Source organism: Petaurus breviceps, unplaced genomic scaffold (genome assembly GCF_028583685.1).
Source record: "Petaurus breviceps papuanus isolate PSGF00001 unplaced genomic scaffold, PetGlider_PUasm1.0 90730, whole genome shotgun sequence".
NCBI classification, from domain to species: Eukaryota; Metazoa; Chordata; class Mammalia; order Diprotodontia; family Petauridae; genus Petaurus; species Petaurus breviceps.
Window position 1 is genome coordinate 9,513,966 of NW_027187324.1, and position 11,039 is coordinate 9,525,004.

The following is an 11,039-nucleotide window of genomic DNA, read 5'->3' on the forward strand; positions in this document are numbered from 1 at the left end:
ATCATTTCTTGATGTCTCGTGGAGTCATTAGCTTCCATTTGTCCAATTCTAATTTTGAAGGAATTATTTTCCTCAGTGAGATTTTGTGCCTTTTCCATTTGACCTTTTAAGGTCATCTGCCTTTTAAGGAATTCTTCTCTTCAGTGGATTTTTGTGCTTCTTTTACCATTTGTCCAATTCATTTTTTAAGGTGTTTTCTTCTTCACTATTTTTTGTGCCTCTTTTACCAAGCTGTTAATTCTCCTTTCATAATTGTCTTACATCACTCTCATTGCTTTTCCCAATTTTTCCTCTACCACTCTTATCTTTTTCTTTAACTCTTCCAGGAATCTTTATTGTTTTGGGGTCCAATTAGCATTTTTTAAAGCAATTGGGGTTAAGTAACTTGCTCAAGGTTACATGGCCAGTTATTTCTGGGTGTGGTGCTAAGTATCTGAGCCCAGATTCGATCCCCAGGTCATCCCAATACTGGGGCCAGTGCTCTTACTTGCTGAGCCTCTTGGCCGCCCCTAGCATTTTTCTTTGAGGCTTTTTTTGGTTAGATATTTTGACATTGTTATCTTTTTTTCTGAGTTTATGTCTTGGTCTTCCCTGACACCATTGTGGCTTTTTATGATCAATTTTTTTTTATTGTTGTTGTTTATTCATTTTTTTCTGGTCTATTTCTTGACTTTGAACTTTATGTTAAAGTTCTGAACTTTATGTTCTCCTCATCTGGGAGTGAGGAGACACTGTCCCAAGCTTCAGTTTTTTGTGCTGCTCTTTTCAGAGTTAGTTCTGGAGGTCTGCAAGTTTTTGGTGCTTCTAAAGTGGCACAATCCTAGAAGAGTTATAGTCACTGCTATCCTCATCTGTACTCTAGTCTTTACACAGGAAGGACCACTGGTCCCCTGCAGCCACAAGTACTAGCACTCCTTTTTGCCTTAGAACTGTGACCAGGGTCTTTGCTCTCCTGTGACCAACCACCAGTGCTCCTCTTTGCCCTGGAACTGTGACCCAGAACTGTGTTTGGACAATAGAGGTGCCGATCAGCACCAGCTGTAACTGGTGCCAGCAAAAGGTCCCCTGTAATATCTTTCTGATCTCCTTACTGTCTCTGGGCTAAGGACGCCAGAAGCTGCTGCTGCTGCTGTGGCCACTATTTCAGCATTCACTATCCAAAGTGTGTACACTATGGATAGGTCTCCAACTAGGCGATAACAGACTTTTTATTCGACTTCAGAAGTTTTCTTAGGCTAGAAAAATGTGTCACCCTGACCTTTTGTTAACTCTGTCACTCCAGAATTTGGTTTGAGGTGTTATTTTAAAGTTGTTTGTAGGGGTATGTTGGAAAAGTTCATCTGGGTGACTTCCCAGAATCTGCTGTCTTGGCTCTGCCTCTTGACATTAATGTTCTTAAAAATGGGCTAACAAATGGTATTTTGACTAGGATAGTATAGTTTGAAATGAAAGTGATGAGTGATGTAAGAGCAAAATATATAAAGAAAACTTTAAGAAAGCAAGAAGAATAGTAATAATTGGGTAGTCTTGTAGCATAAAAAGGTCCCTAGGATGTAGCACAAGCCATTAGAATGAGAATTGAGTCAGTGGATATTGTCAAGGGTAATGGTCCAAAAACCTTCTCTTATCGTTGTGTTTTATTTCATTTTTATTTGCCTTTCTTTGTATCCTCAGTGTTTATGCCTGGAACAGAATAAATACTTAATAAATACTTGTTGACTGAGTCTATTTGTGCCTGAGATTTTGTAAAGCCAATCATGAGCAGTTCTCCTGAGGACTCCTTCTGTGAATAACTTTAGGCTTGTGATTGCATAGTATAGTGAACTCTCTATTTATTCAGCAATTAACTAAAGCAAAACATTCACAACAATATAACATAACAATTTATTACTAAGGTGGCCACATAGTCTTAAACAAAATATATCATTCAATAAATCACAATCTCCTCAGTCAGTATAAAGTACCCATCTAAAGTCTTCTTTCATCTTGATTGGAGGTTGGCTTCCAATCATCCTTAAGCAATTATACTTAAGGGGTAATCACCCTTAAGTCAATCATCCTTAAGGCAGTAATGGAAAGTACAAAGCCCATCCACCTCTAGGTCACAGTAAGTCATACTCTCATCAGCCAGCACTAAGTACCCAAGTACAGGTCCTTTCATCTTAACTCAAAGCTGACTTTCAAACTCCATGGCTCCTCTTCCAAGCTCTCAGCTCTTGCCTGGATTCACCCAACTATTGCCTGGATTCACAGGTAGGCAGCTCTCCCAGATCTTGCCTGGACTCACAGGTAGGCAACTCTCTGCTTCTGTTTAACACCTCAGCTTACAGGGACAGATCTTTGAAGTATCTGTTTCTAGGAAGACAAAGCTTAACAGAACCACAGCAATATTTACACACATTGCTGGCACTGTCATCTCAATTTGCTTTCCATCTGACAAAGTAACACAAACCAACAAACAAAGCTTCTGTTTGAGAAATCAAACACAAATTAGCAGTAAGGTCCCAAGACTTCTGTAAACAGCAGTAAAGCCCTCTTCCAAGTCTTCTGTAAATAGCAGTAAAGTCTTCTTCCAGGGCTTCTAGATCATCAGTAAAGGTCTCTTCCAGGGCTTCTGGATCATCACTAAAGTCTTCTTTCAGGACTTCTGCCCAAAAACAACAGACAAGGCTTTTGTCTGACAGACCAACAGAGAGAGCGCCAAAATCACAAGCATTCTCCCTCTCAGTTCTACTTGGTCCCAGCTTGTGCTTGAGCCTTTATATGCTCCGCTCCTTCCTGTTCCACCCTTCCTGTGGTGCTCTTTTGGCAAATTCCTCCCAGCATGGATGCCATGTGATGACATTAGACCTATTAAGGGCAGGAAAGGTCTCCAAACCCTCTTTGGCCTATTAAGGGCAACACAATGTACATTGTTTCAACAAAGACTTGATGTAATCACAGGTGAGGCTCAAAGGCACTTGAATAGCTGAAACAAGGAGCAAAGTACCACTTTGCTTGTCATTGCAGACTCATTAGGCTTACTTTTAGATGTAACATAATAGGATCATATATTTATAGAAGAAGGGAATGTAGGTACCATCTACTCCAACCACTTCCTTTTCTGAGGCTCCTAGAGGTTACTTGACTTGCCTAAGGTCACCCATGCTGCTCTGTACACACATATGCTCCACTTTCCTATATTTTCTGGAAACTTACATATTCCATGCTTGCTTTTCCCACTTGAGACACCAATTAATCTCTAGCATTTCCATGCCTATGACAACAGAGATGGGATACCTACCAGGTACAATAGAATAAAACTTGGCCCCTTCTGTAAAATGCACAATCTTCAACCAACTTACAAAGATGCCCTCTTGTGAATATTATGGGATTCATACATTCTAAGTATCAACCAAGAAAATGTCAGGCAGTATGGTAAAATTGGGTGAGTTTCTGAGCAACCCTCCCAAAGGACCATCCCTGATCCCTGTTCTTATCCTGAAGACCATTCCACTCAAGGCTCCAATGACTAACCCTTTTGGTGACTATCTTTACTAACTCCTTCATTAAGTTAGATCTGGTGGTAACTTTTACCCTAAGTGACATTTTCCTTATTCATATCTAACTCTAGGTATCCCTACCTCTGCAGCTTGAGGGCTTTCCTTTGTGACTTAAAATATCCCTTAAAAAGGCCTATTTTTAATATACATAATTTACCTATCTGATTCTTTTATGAAACCTTTCAGTTCCCAAAGTGTTGGTACATATTGCAACTAGTGTTGACATATACTGAGTTATAGTGGCAGAACGTTGCAATATATACTCAACTAACATTGAGGTATATTCTGAATCTTTGTTCTTAGAATCTCTGGTAGGCTCATTTCTTCTCAAGCCATATTGGAATTTGCAGCCCTTCCTGGGATTTGGCCAGGAGGTTAAAATTTCATGTCCTTTACCAATCTAGGACCCAGTACTTGCAAAAAGTTTCTGACTTCCTGAGATTTTACCAGACCAGAGTCACCTTGAGCCAGATCTCCCAGGGCTGTTCTGAACTAATCTATAATGTCTGCTCTGGAGCCATCTGGGCCTCCCAGTATAATGCCAGGTTTAATTCTGTCTATAGGAGATCCTGGAATATGATAAAGTCTAATTGGCATAAACATCCCTAGCACACAGACTAGTCAGTTGCAATATTCTTTGGCCTGCGTTATAATGACATATACTAGTTCAGTGGTGGGGAACCTGCAGCCTCAAGGCCACATGTGGCCCTCTAGGTCCTCAAGTATGGCCCTTTGACTAAATCCAAACTTCACAGAACAAATCCCTTTAATAAAAGGATTTATTCTGTAAAACTTGGACTCAAGGGGCGGCCAGGTAGCACAGCGAGTAAGAGCACCGGCTCCAGTCCCGGGCTCAGACACTTAGCACCCACCCAGAAACACCTGGCCATGTAACCTTGAGCAAGTTACTTAACCCTGATTGCTTAAAAAAAAAACTTGGACTCAGTCATATAATGCTTTAAAGTTTACAAAGTACTTTATGAATATCTCATTTTATAATGTAATCTCTTTAAAAATGAGGACTTTGACATGGTCTCTTTAATTATCTTTTGAAATATTTAATTTATGAACCAGTTCAATATATCCACAACTTTTCTTCTGTAATAACTTAGACTGATAGATACCACATTTGTTTAACTAGTTTAATATGATACTTACTGGAGAAGCAATCATGAAAAAGTGTAATTAATGATACATATTAAGTTAACTTGTGTAACTCTTAATGTCTGATTTTTATCCATGAACAAACAATTTGACACAATAATGGAGAAACTAAACTCCATTCTTAATGACATTTCTACTATAAATGAAACCAGAAGATATAAGGAATTTACCACTAAATGGAAAGATATTTCAAAGGTTCTCTTCATTTGATTCTCTTGAAAAAAGAAAATAATGGAGTTGACTTCATTGGTTTTGGTGTGTACCCAAAGTTTACAAGAAACCTCAGTTCCCAAGATATTTGGTCATCTTGTTTTTCAGTGTTCATGGTAAGCCCAAGCAAAGAGGAAAGTTGTAGTTTACTTACACACATATGTTGCAGAAGATGAACACTTTGAGAAATTCTATGAAGACTCTACAAGAGTCTCCAAAATTAACCAATAATATTTGTTAACTTCAAATTCTCAGATGGACTCAAAGAAGACAGCAAAAATTCTTTTGGAAAAATATGGTATGGGACAGAGAAATGAAAGGGTCAAAGGATACTCAGAAATGTCATATGTCTATTTTATGCATATTTTCAAGATAGAGTTGGAAAGCATTGGACATGTTGAGTGTCAAATAACATCATAACAAATAAAATCACCTCTTTCATAACACACAAGAAATTATGTGTTTTGGGCATAGCAGTAACTTCAGAATCATTAGGATAGGTGCAGACAGATCATTGGTAGTAAAGACAAAATTTTTTAACAAGCAAAAAGATGAGGAGATGTAGTGATCAAAACAATTAAAATCTGGTCTATTTAAATTAATATTCAATGGTCAAAAAATGGAAATGGACAAAAGAATGATTTTTAATCACTCCCCCCCCCCAGAAATGACTGACTAATGCAAAACAGTTGCCACAACAAGGAGACAAAAGAGTCTAGAAATTGTCTCAGGCAGAAAACAGTTAATTTCCCAGAATTTTCTTGGTAGCCAAAGTCAACACTGTTTTAGAATAAAAGTGGAAACTAAGATATAGATTGTTTCTTTCCTCTAAAGTTGTTCTAATTTCTGAACACTTATTTACAAAGCATTACAAATGGGGCTTATGAAAATTTAACAGTAATATCACTTTATGAAACAGCAAAGAGCCATTGAGGAGAAAGCAAATCTGCAGAGAGTTTTTTTTTTGTAAGGGTACAGCTAAGCCAGATAATCCTGAGAACATTTGTAGATAAAACCAGAAGGGTGACCAAAAACAGATGCAAAATGGAACATATTTGCCAATGTTTTTTAAAAGACCTATTTTCTAATGGTGAAAAAAATGGAACCACCACATGGCCTTCACCATCTCGGTACTCAATGTATTTATATTATTGTATGAACTATGTCTAGTTAGGTCTTTGTATTTTCTCTGGATCATATTCATCATGATGCTTTGGGGTAGTACTTCACTAATTGGGACAAGATCCAGAATAGTAAGTCCCTAGGGGCTATGGGAAGGCACACTACAAAAAGATGATTGGGCACAAAAAATGTTGGAAAGAAGCTAGGAGCCAAAAGGAGACTGTGAGAAATAAAAAGAGGACTAAGAATGGTTGCTGTGTTTAGAAAAGGATGAAAACACAAAATTGACCTGAGGCTAGGGAGTGAATGGCACATCAAAAATGCCTGTGCCTGCTTAAATTCCCTGGGAAAGCCATGTGAGACAGGACAGGAAGTACCTTAGCAAGAGACTAGCAACACCTATTTACTAGTTAACTGCAGGTGCCCTTCTCTGATTTTGTATGTATGTAGTCAACATGAAAATTCCTTGGGAGATAATCCAACAACCCAACATTCTCAATAATGCTGCTACAGACACTTGTCTGACCCCCTGTTGTGAGTGACTTGTCTACTGCTTCAGTTATGCTGTGGAGGTAGTTCTTGAGACAAGTGCTTCCCCTCCCAAAGTCTAGGTGTGGAGAGGAATGAGACACTTTGCAACAGGTGCTGGGAACATGCCTGGAAAAGTTAGCCCTTCATTGTTTACCTTGCCTTCTAATACCTACTGCTTTGAGTTAATATGTCTTCTTATTGATTGGTCCAGTAAAAGAGATCTTGGTGGGGGTCTGTGAGTTGGAATTTGGCGTAGGTGCTGATTGTGAGTGGAATTTTGAGTAGATACTGACCTAAAGCATTCATTAAACCTTGAGTAGCTATAGGGGATCCACAATCAAATGTCTCTTATCCAACAGTACATGTGGGAGTAGAGTCTTAAGAAGATGAAGTAGGGAAAATATACTGAATCAAGTCAAATATATACAAGAGAAGACTCTGCTGGAGATGACATCATTTGAAAAGTGCTGTACCATCATTGTAAAAAATTATTTTATTGATGTGTTCTGCTTTTACATTAGAAATATTTACAGATTACTCCCACTTTATGAGAGGTTTCTTGTAAGAAAGTTAAGCAGATAAGTAAAACTAATAAGACAGTGATCTCTTCTGAAAGGACACAGCCATATTCCACCTGTCCATTTTTATGTTAACAGAAATGTATTTTCCTTCACCCTTTTGCACCACTGAAGAAAAGAAAAACAAATTTCTTACAAGAAATATGCATAATCAAACAAAACAAAATCCATCAATAAATAGCTGAGTACAAATATGTACATACATTATCTCTCTATCTACACACATATGTGTCATCTTGCACCTAAACCCATTCCTTCTCTGCAATGGATAGCATCATCAATCCTCTGGAATCATGAATGATCATGGTATAAGACATAGTTCTTATAGCCTTCAAAGTTGTTCATTTTTACATTGTTGTTATTGTAGAAATCATTCTCCTGGTTCTGCTTATTTCATTCTGCATAAATTTATAAAAGTTCTCAAAATTATTCATTTAATATTGTAGTATAAATTATTCCTCTGATTCTACTTACTTTACTCTGCATCAGTTCCCATAAGATTTTCTATGTATTTTTTTAAAAGCAATTGGGGTTAAGTAACGTGCTCAAGGTTACATGGCCAGTTATTTCTGGGTGTGGTGCTAAGTATCTGAGCCTGGATTTGATTCCCAGGTCATCCTGACACTGGGGCCAGTGCTCTTACTCGCTGTGCTACCTGGCTGCCTCTATGTATTTTTAATTAATCTATTCCATCATTTCTTATAGCAAAGTAGTACTCATCAATACATCATATTCATACACCACAAATTATCCATCAATTCCTTAATTGATGGACATCCTCCACAATTTCCAGGTTTTGCCACCATGAAAATAGTTTAAAACATTTTTGTATATAAATAAATTTTTTCTTTTTCTTGGATCTCTTTTCAACATAGGCTTAGGAGTGATACAGCTGGTCAAAGAGCATGCACTATTTAGTAAGATTTTGTGTAATTCCAGATTAATTATCAACATTTAAGACACCTCAGAGGTGAAGGGTCCAAAAGAATGAAAAAAAAATCCTTGATAGTACTTCACTTAAAAAAACCTTTCCTATTCAAAAAGAAAAAGATGGGAAGACATATGAGAAGATATCAACAACTCCTAATCTATACAACTGCTTTCTTATATCAATAAAATTCTTATAGGAAATAACCATGCATGCATTGAGGGCAAGTTAAATTATAAAAAGGGAACAGGCAGACTTTTGCAGACCATTCTCCAAATAGACTGTGTGTCCACAGACTGAGAAATATAGACCGTGAGAAGTTTTGTGTTTATTTGTTTATGAATTTTTAATCAGGAACAGAAAATTTATCCTTAAAGACTCTCCTAAAACAAAGTATTTCCTATGTCTATATTAAAAACATGCTAGACTTTAGGACTAATAAAATTGCAGATATATCTTTGTTCAACCATCCTCTGAAGATACATATCAAAACAAGTCTTATAAGAGGGTGATTTCACTCCCCTAAGGTGTTCACCAGTATCATGGAAGGTGCTCTACAGAATTCAGACAGAAGTCCCAATTGATAGTAAAGGTAATCTCCGAGTTAGAAAGAAGTTCAGAGGTCATTTAGTCTAACCCATAGTAGAATGTGCATTCACTCAACCACATGTCTAAATGCTTATCCACCTTTTGATTGAATGCCTCAGTGAAAGAAAACCAATTATTTCCCAAGCAGACCATTTTACTTCTGGATAGTTCAAATTGTTAGAAAGAACCTTTTCCTAATAACAATACTAAATTAGTCAGTTTGCAAGTTCCCATAGGGAAGTTTGAAGTCAAATTTTGAGGTCAAACTTTGCGGTCAAACAAAATAAATCTATTATATCTTTCACAGCCTAGATTTCCTTTTTGTTTTACATTTAATTTTTATTTTATTTTTTCTCAATTACATGTAAACAAAAATTTTTAACATTCATTAAACAAAAAGTTTTGAGTTCCAAATTCTCTACCTCCCTCCTGCCACTCCCTCTTCTTGAGAAGACAAGCAACTTGATATAGATTATACATGTGCAGTCATGCAGAACATGTCTATATTAGCCATGCTGCAAAAGAAAAGAGACTAAAAAACCCTCCAAAATAATGAAGAAAGTTTGTTTTTTTTTAATGTTTTAATCTGCATTCAGACTCCATCAGTTCTTTCTCTGTAGATGGATAATATTTTTCATTATTAGTCTTTTGGAATTGTCTTGGGTTATGTATTGCCAAAGAATAGCTAAGTCATTCATGGCTGATCATTGTACAATATTGCTATTACTGTGTACAGTATTCTATTGGTTCTGCTCATTTTACTTTGCATCAGTTCATGTAAGTCTTACCAGGTTTTCCTGAAAGCATCTTCCTTCTCCTCATTTCTCATAGCACAATAGTATACCATCACAATCATATACCACAATTTATTCAGCCATTCGCCAATTGATAGGTATCTCCTTGATTTCCATTCTAGCCTTTTCCATACTTGAAGAAAGCTATAGCATTGTCTCCAACTCTTATCTCCAAGTTAAAGACAATCTCCTACCCCCCCCCCCAGTTCCCCAACTAATACTCATATAACACTATGCCAAGGTGCCTTCCTCTGAATCTTCTTCAGCTTATTACTATTATCCCCTAAAACCTTAGTTTAGGTTCCCCTGCCTAAACAAAATGTTCTAGACATGGTTTGACCAGGACAATTTATTACTTTATTCTTTGAAGATATGCCTCAGCTAATACAGTCCAAGATCTCATTATCATTTTTTGTTTGTCATATAATGTTGTTGATTTAAATTGACATTACAGTTCATTAATATCCCCAGATCTCTCTTGTATATAGCCATTCCTTGCCCCCATAATGTAATTTAAATCTAATTTTTTAACTACAGTGAGTTTATATTTATATCCCTATTGAACCTAATTTTATTAGACCAGCCCAAATGCTCTAAACTGTGAAGATATTTTTGACTCTTGAACCTATCAACTGATACCTTAGTTACCCCCTCTACCTTTGCATCATTTCCAAATTCAAGAAAGATATCACATATAATTTTACCTAAGAAATTGCTAATAATTGTAAATAGCACAGAACCAAGGATAGATCCTTGGAGCACTCTACGTGAGAACTTTTCCCAAGTTGATATTGTAATGAATGATTTATCTTTGAGTCTAGCCATTAGATAAAATTATGAATCCATCCAATTATATTGTCAGTAGCCCACATCTCTCCATCTTGTCTGCACAAAGCATGACCAACTCTTGTCCACATACTAGTATGAGATTGTTGATTTTTCTAAAATTTAGATAGATGACATCTAAACATTCCCACATTCTGCTGGGATAATAACTCTATCAGAAAAGGAAATGAATTTAGTTTAACAAGAAATGCTCTCAATGAAGTCATTATAAGTCTTTCTATTCACTGTTTACTAACATCTTAAATAATACATTCTAAAAATAAATTGACTAAAATGTTCATACCCTTTGACCCAGAGATTTCACTACTAGGCATATGTGTGTATGTATGTATATATGTGTGTATAAACATATATATATATATGTCTATATACATATATAGGAAGTTATAGCTAAGAAGAAAATCTTCCTATACACCAAAATATTTATAGCAGCACTTTTTGTGGTAATAAAGAATTGTAAACAAATAGATTCCTATTCACTGGGGAACAGCAAAACACATTGTGATACACAAATATAATGGAATATACTGTGGATGTAAAGAAACATGAAAAGACTTATATAAACTGATACAAAATAAAGTAGAGAAAAGAAAACAATATACACGATGATTATAGCAATGTAAATGGAAAGAGAACTGTGTCATCCCTAAGAGAGATATGAGAAAATCTCTCTCTCTCTCTCTCTCTCTCTCTCTCTCTCTCTCTCTCTCTCTCTCTCTCTCTCTCTCTCTCTCTC

At 36.5% G+C, this 11,039-nt stretch overlaps 1 long non-coding RNA gene across 4 annotated transcripts in view; it reads left to right on the forward strand.

Moving 5' to 3' along the window:
• The window catches only part of LOC138145156 (uncharacterized), a 30,776-nt gene that overhangs the window by 3,659 nt on the left and 16,078 nt on the right, over positions 1-11,039 (forward strand). The window lies entirely within an intron of this gene.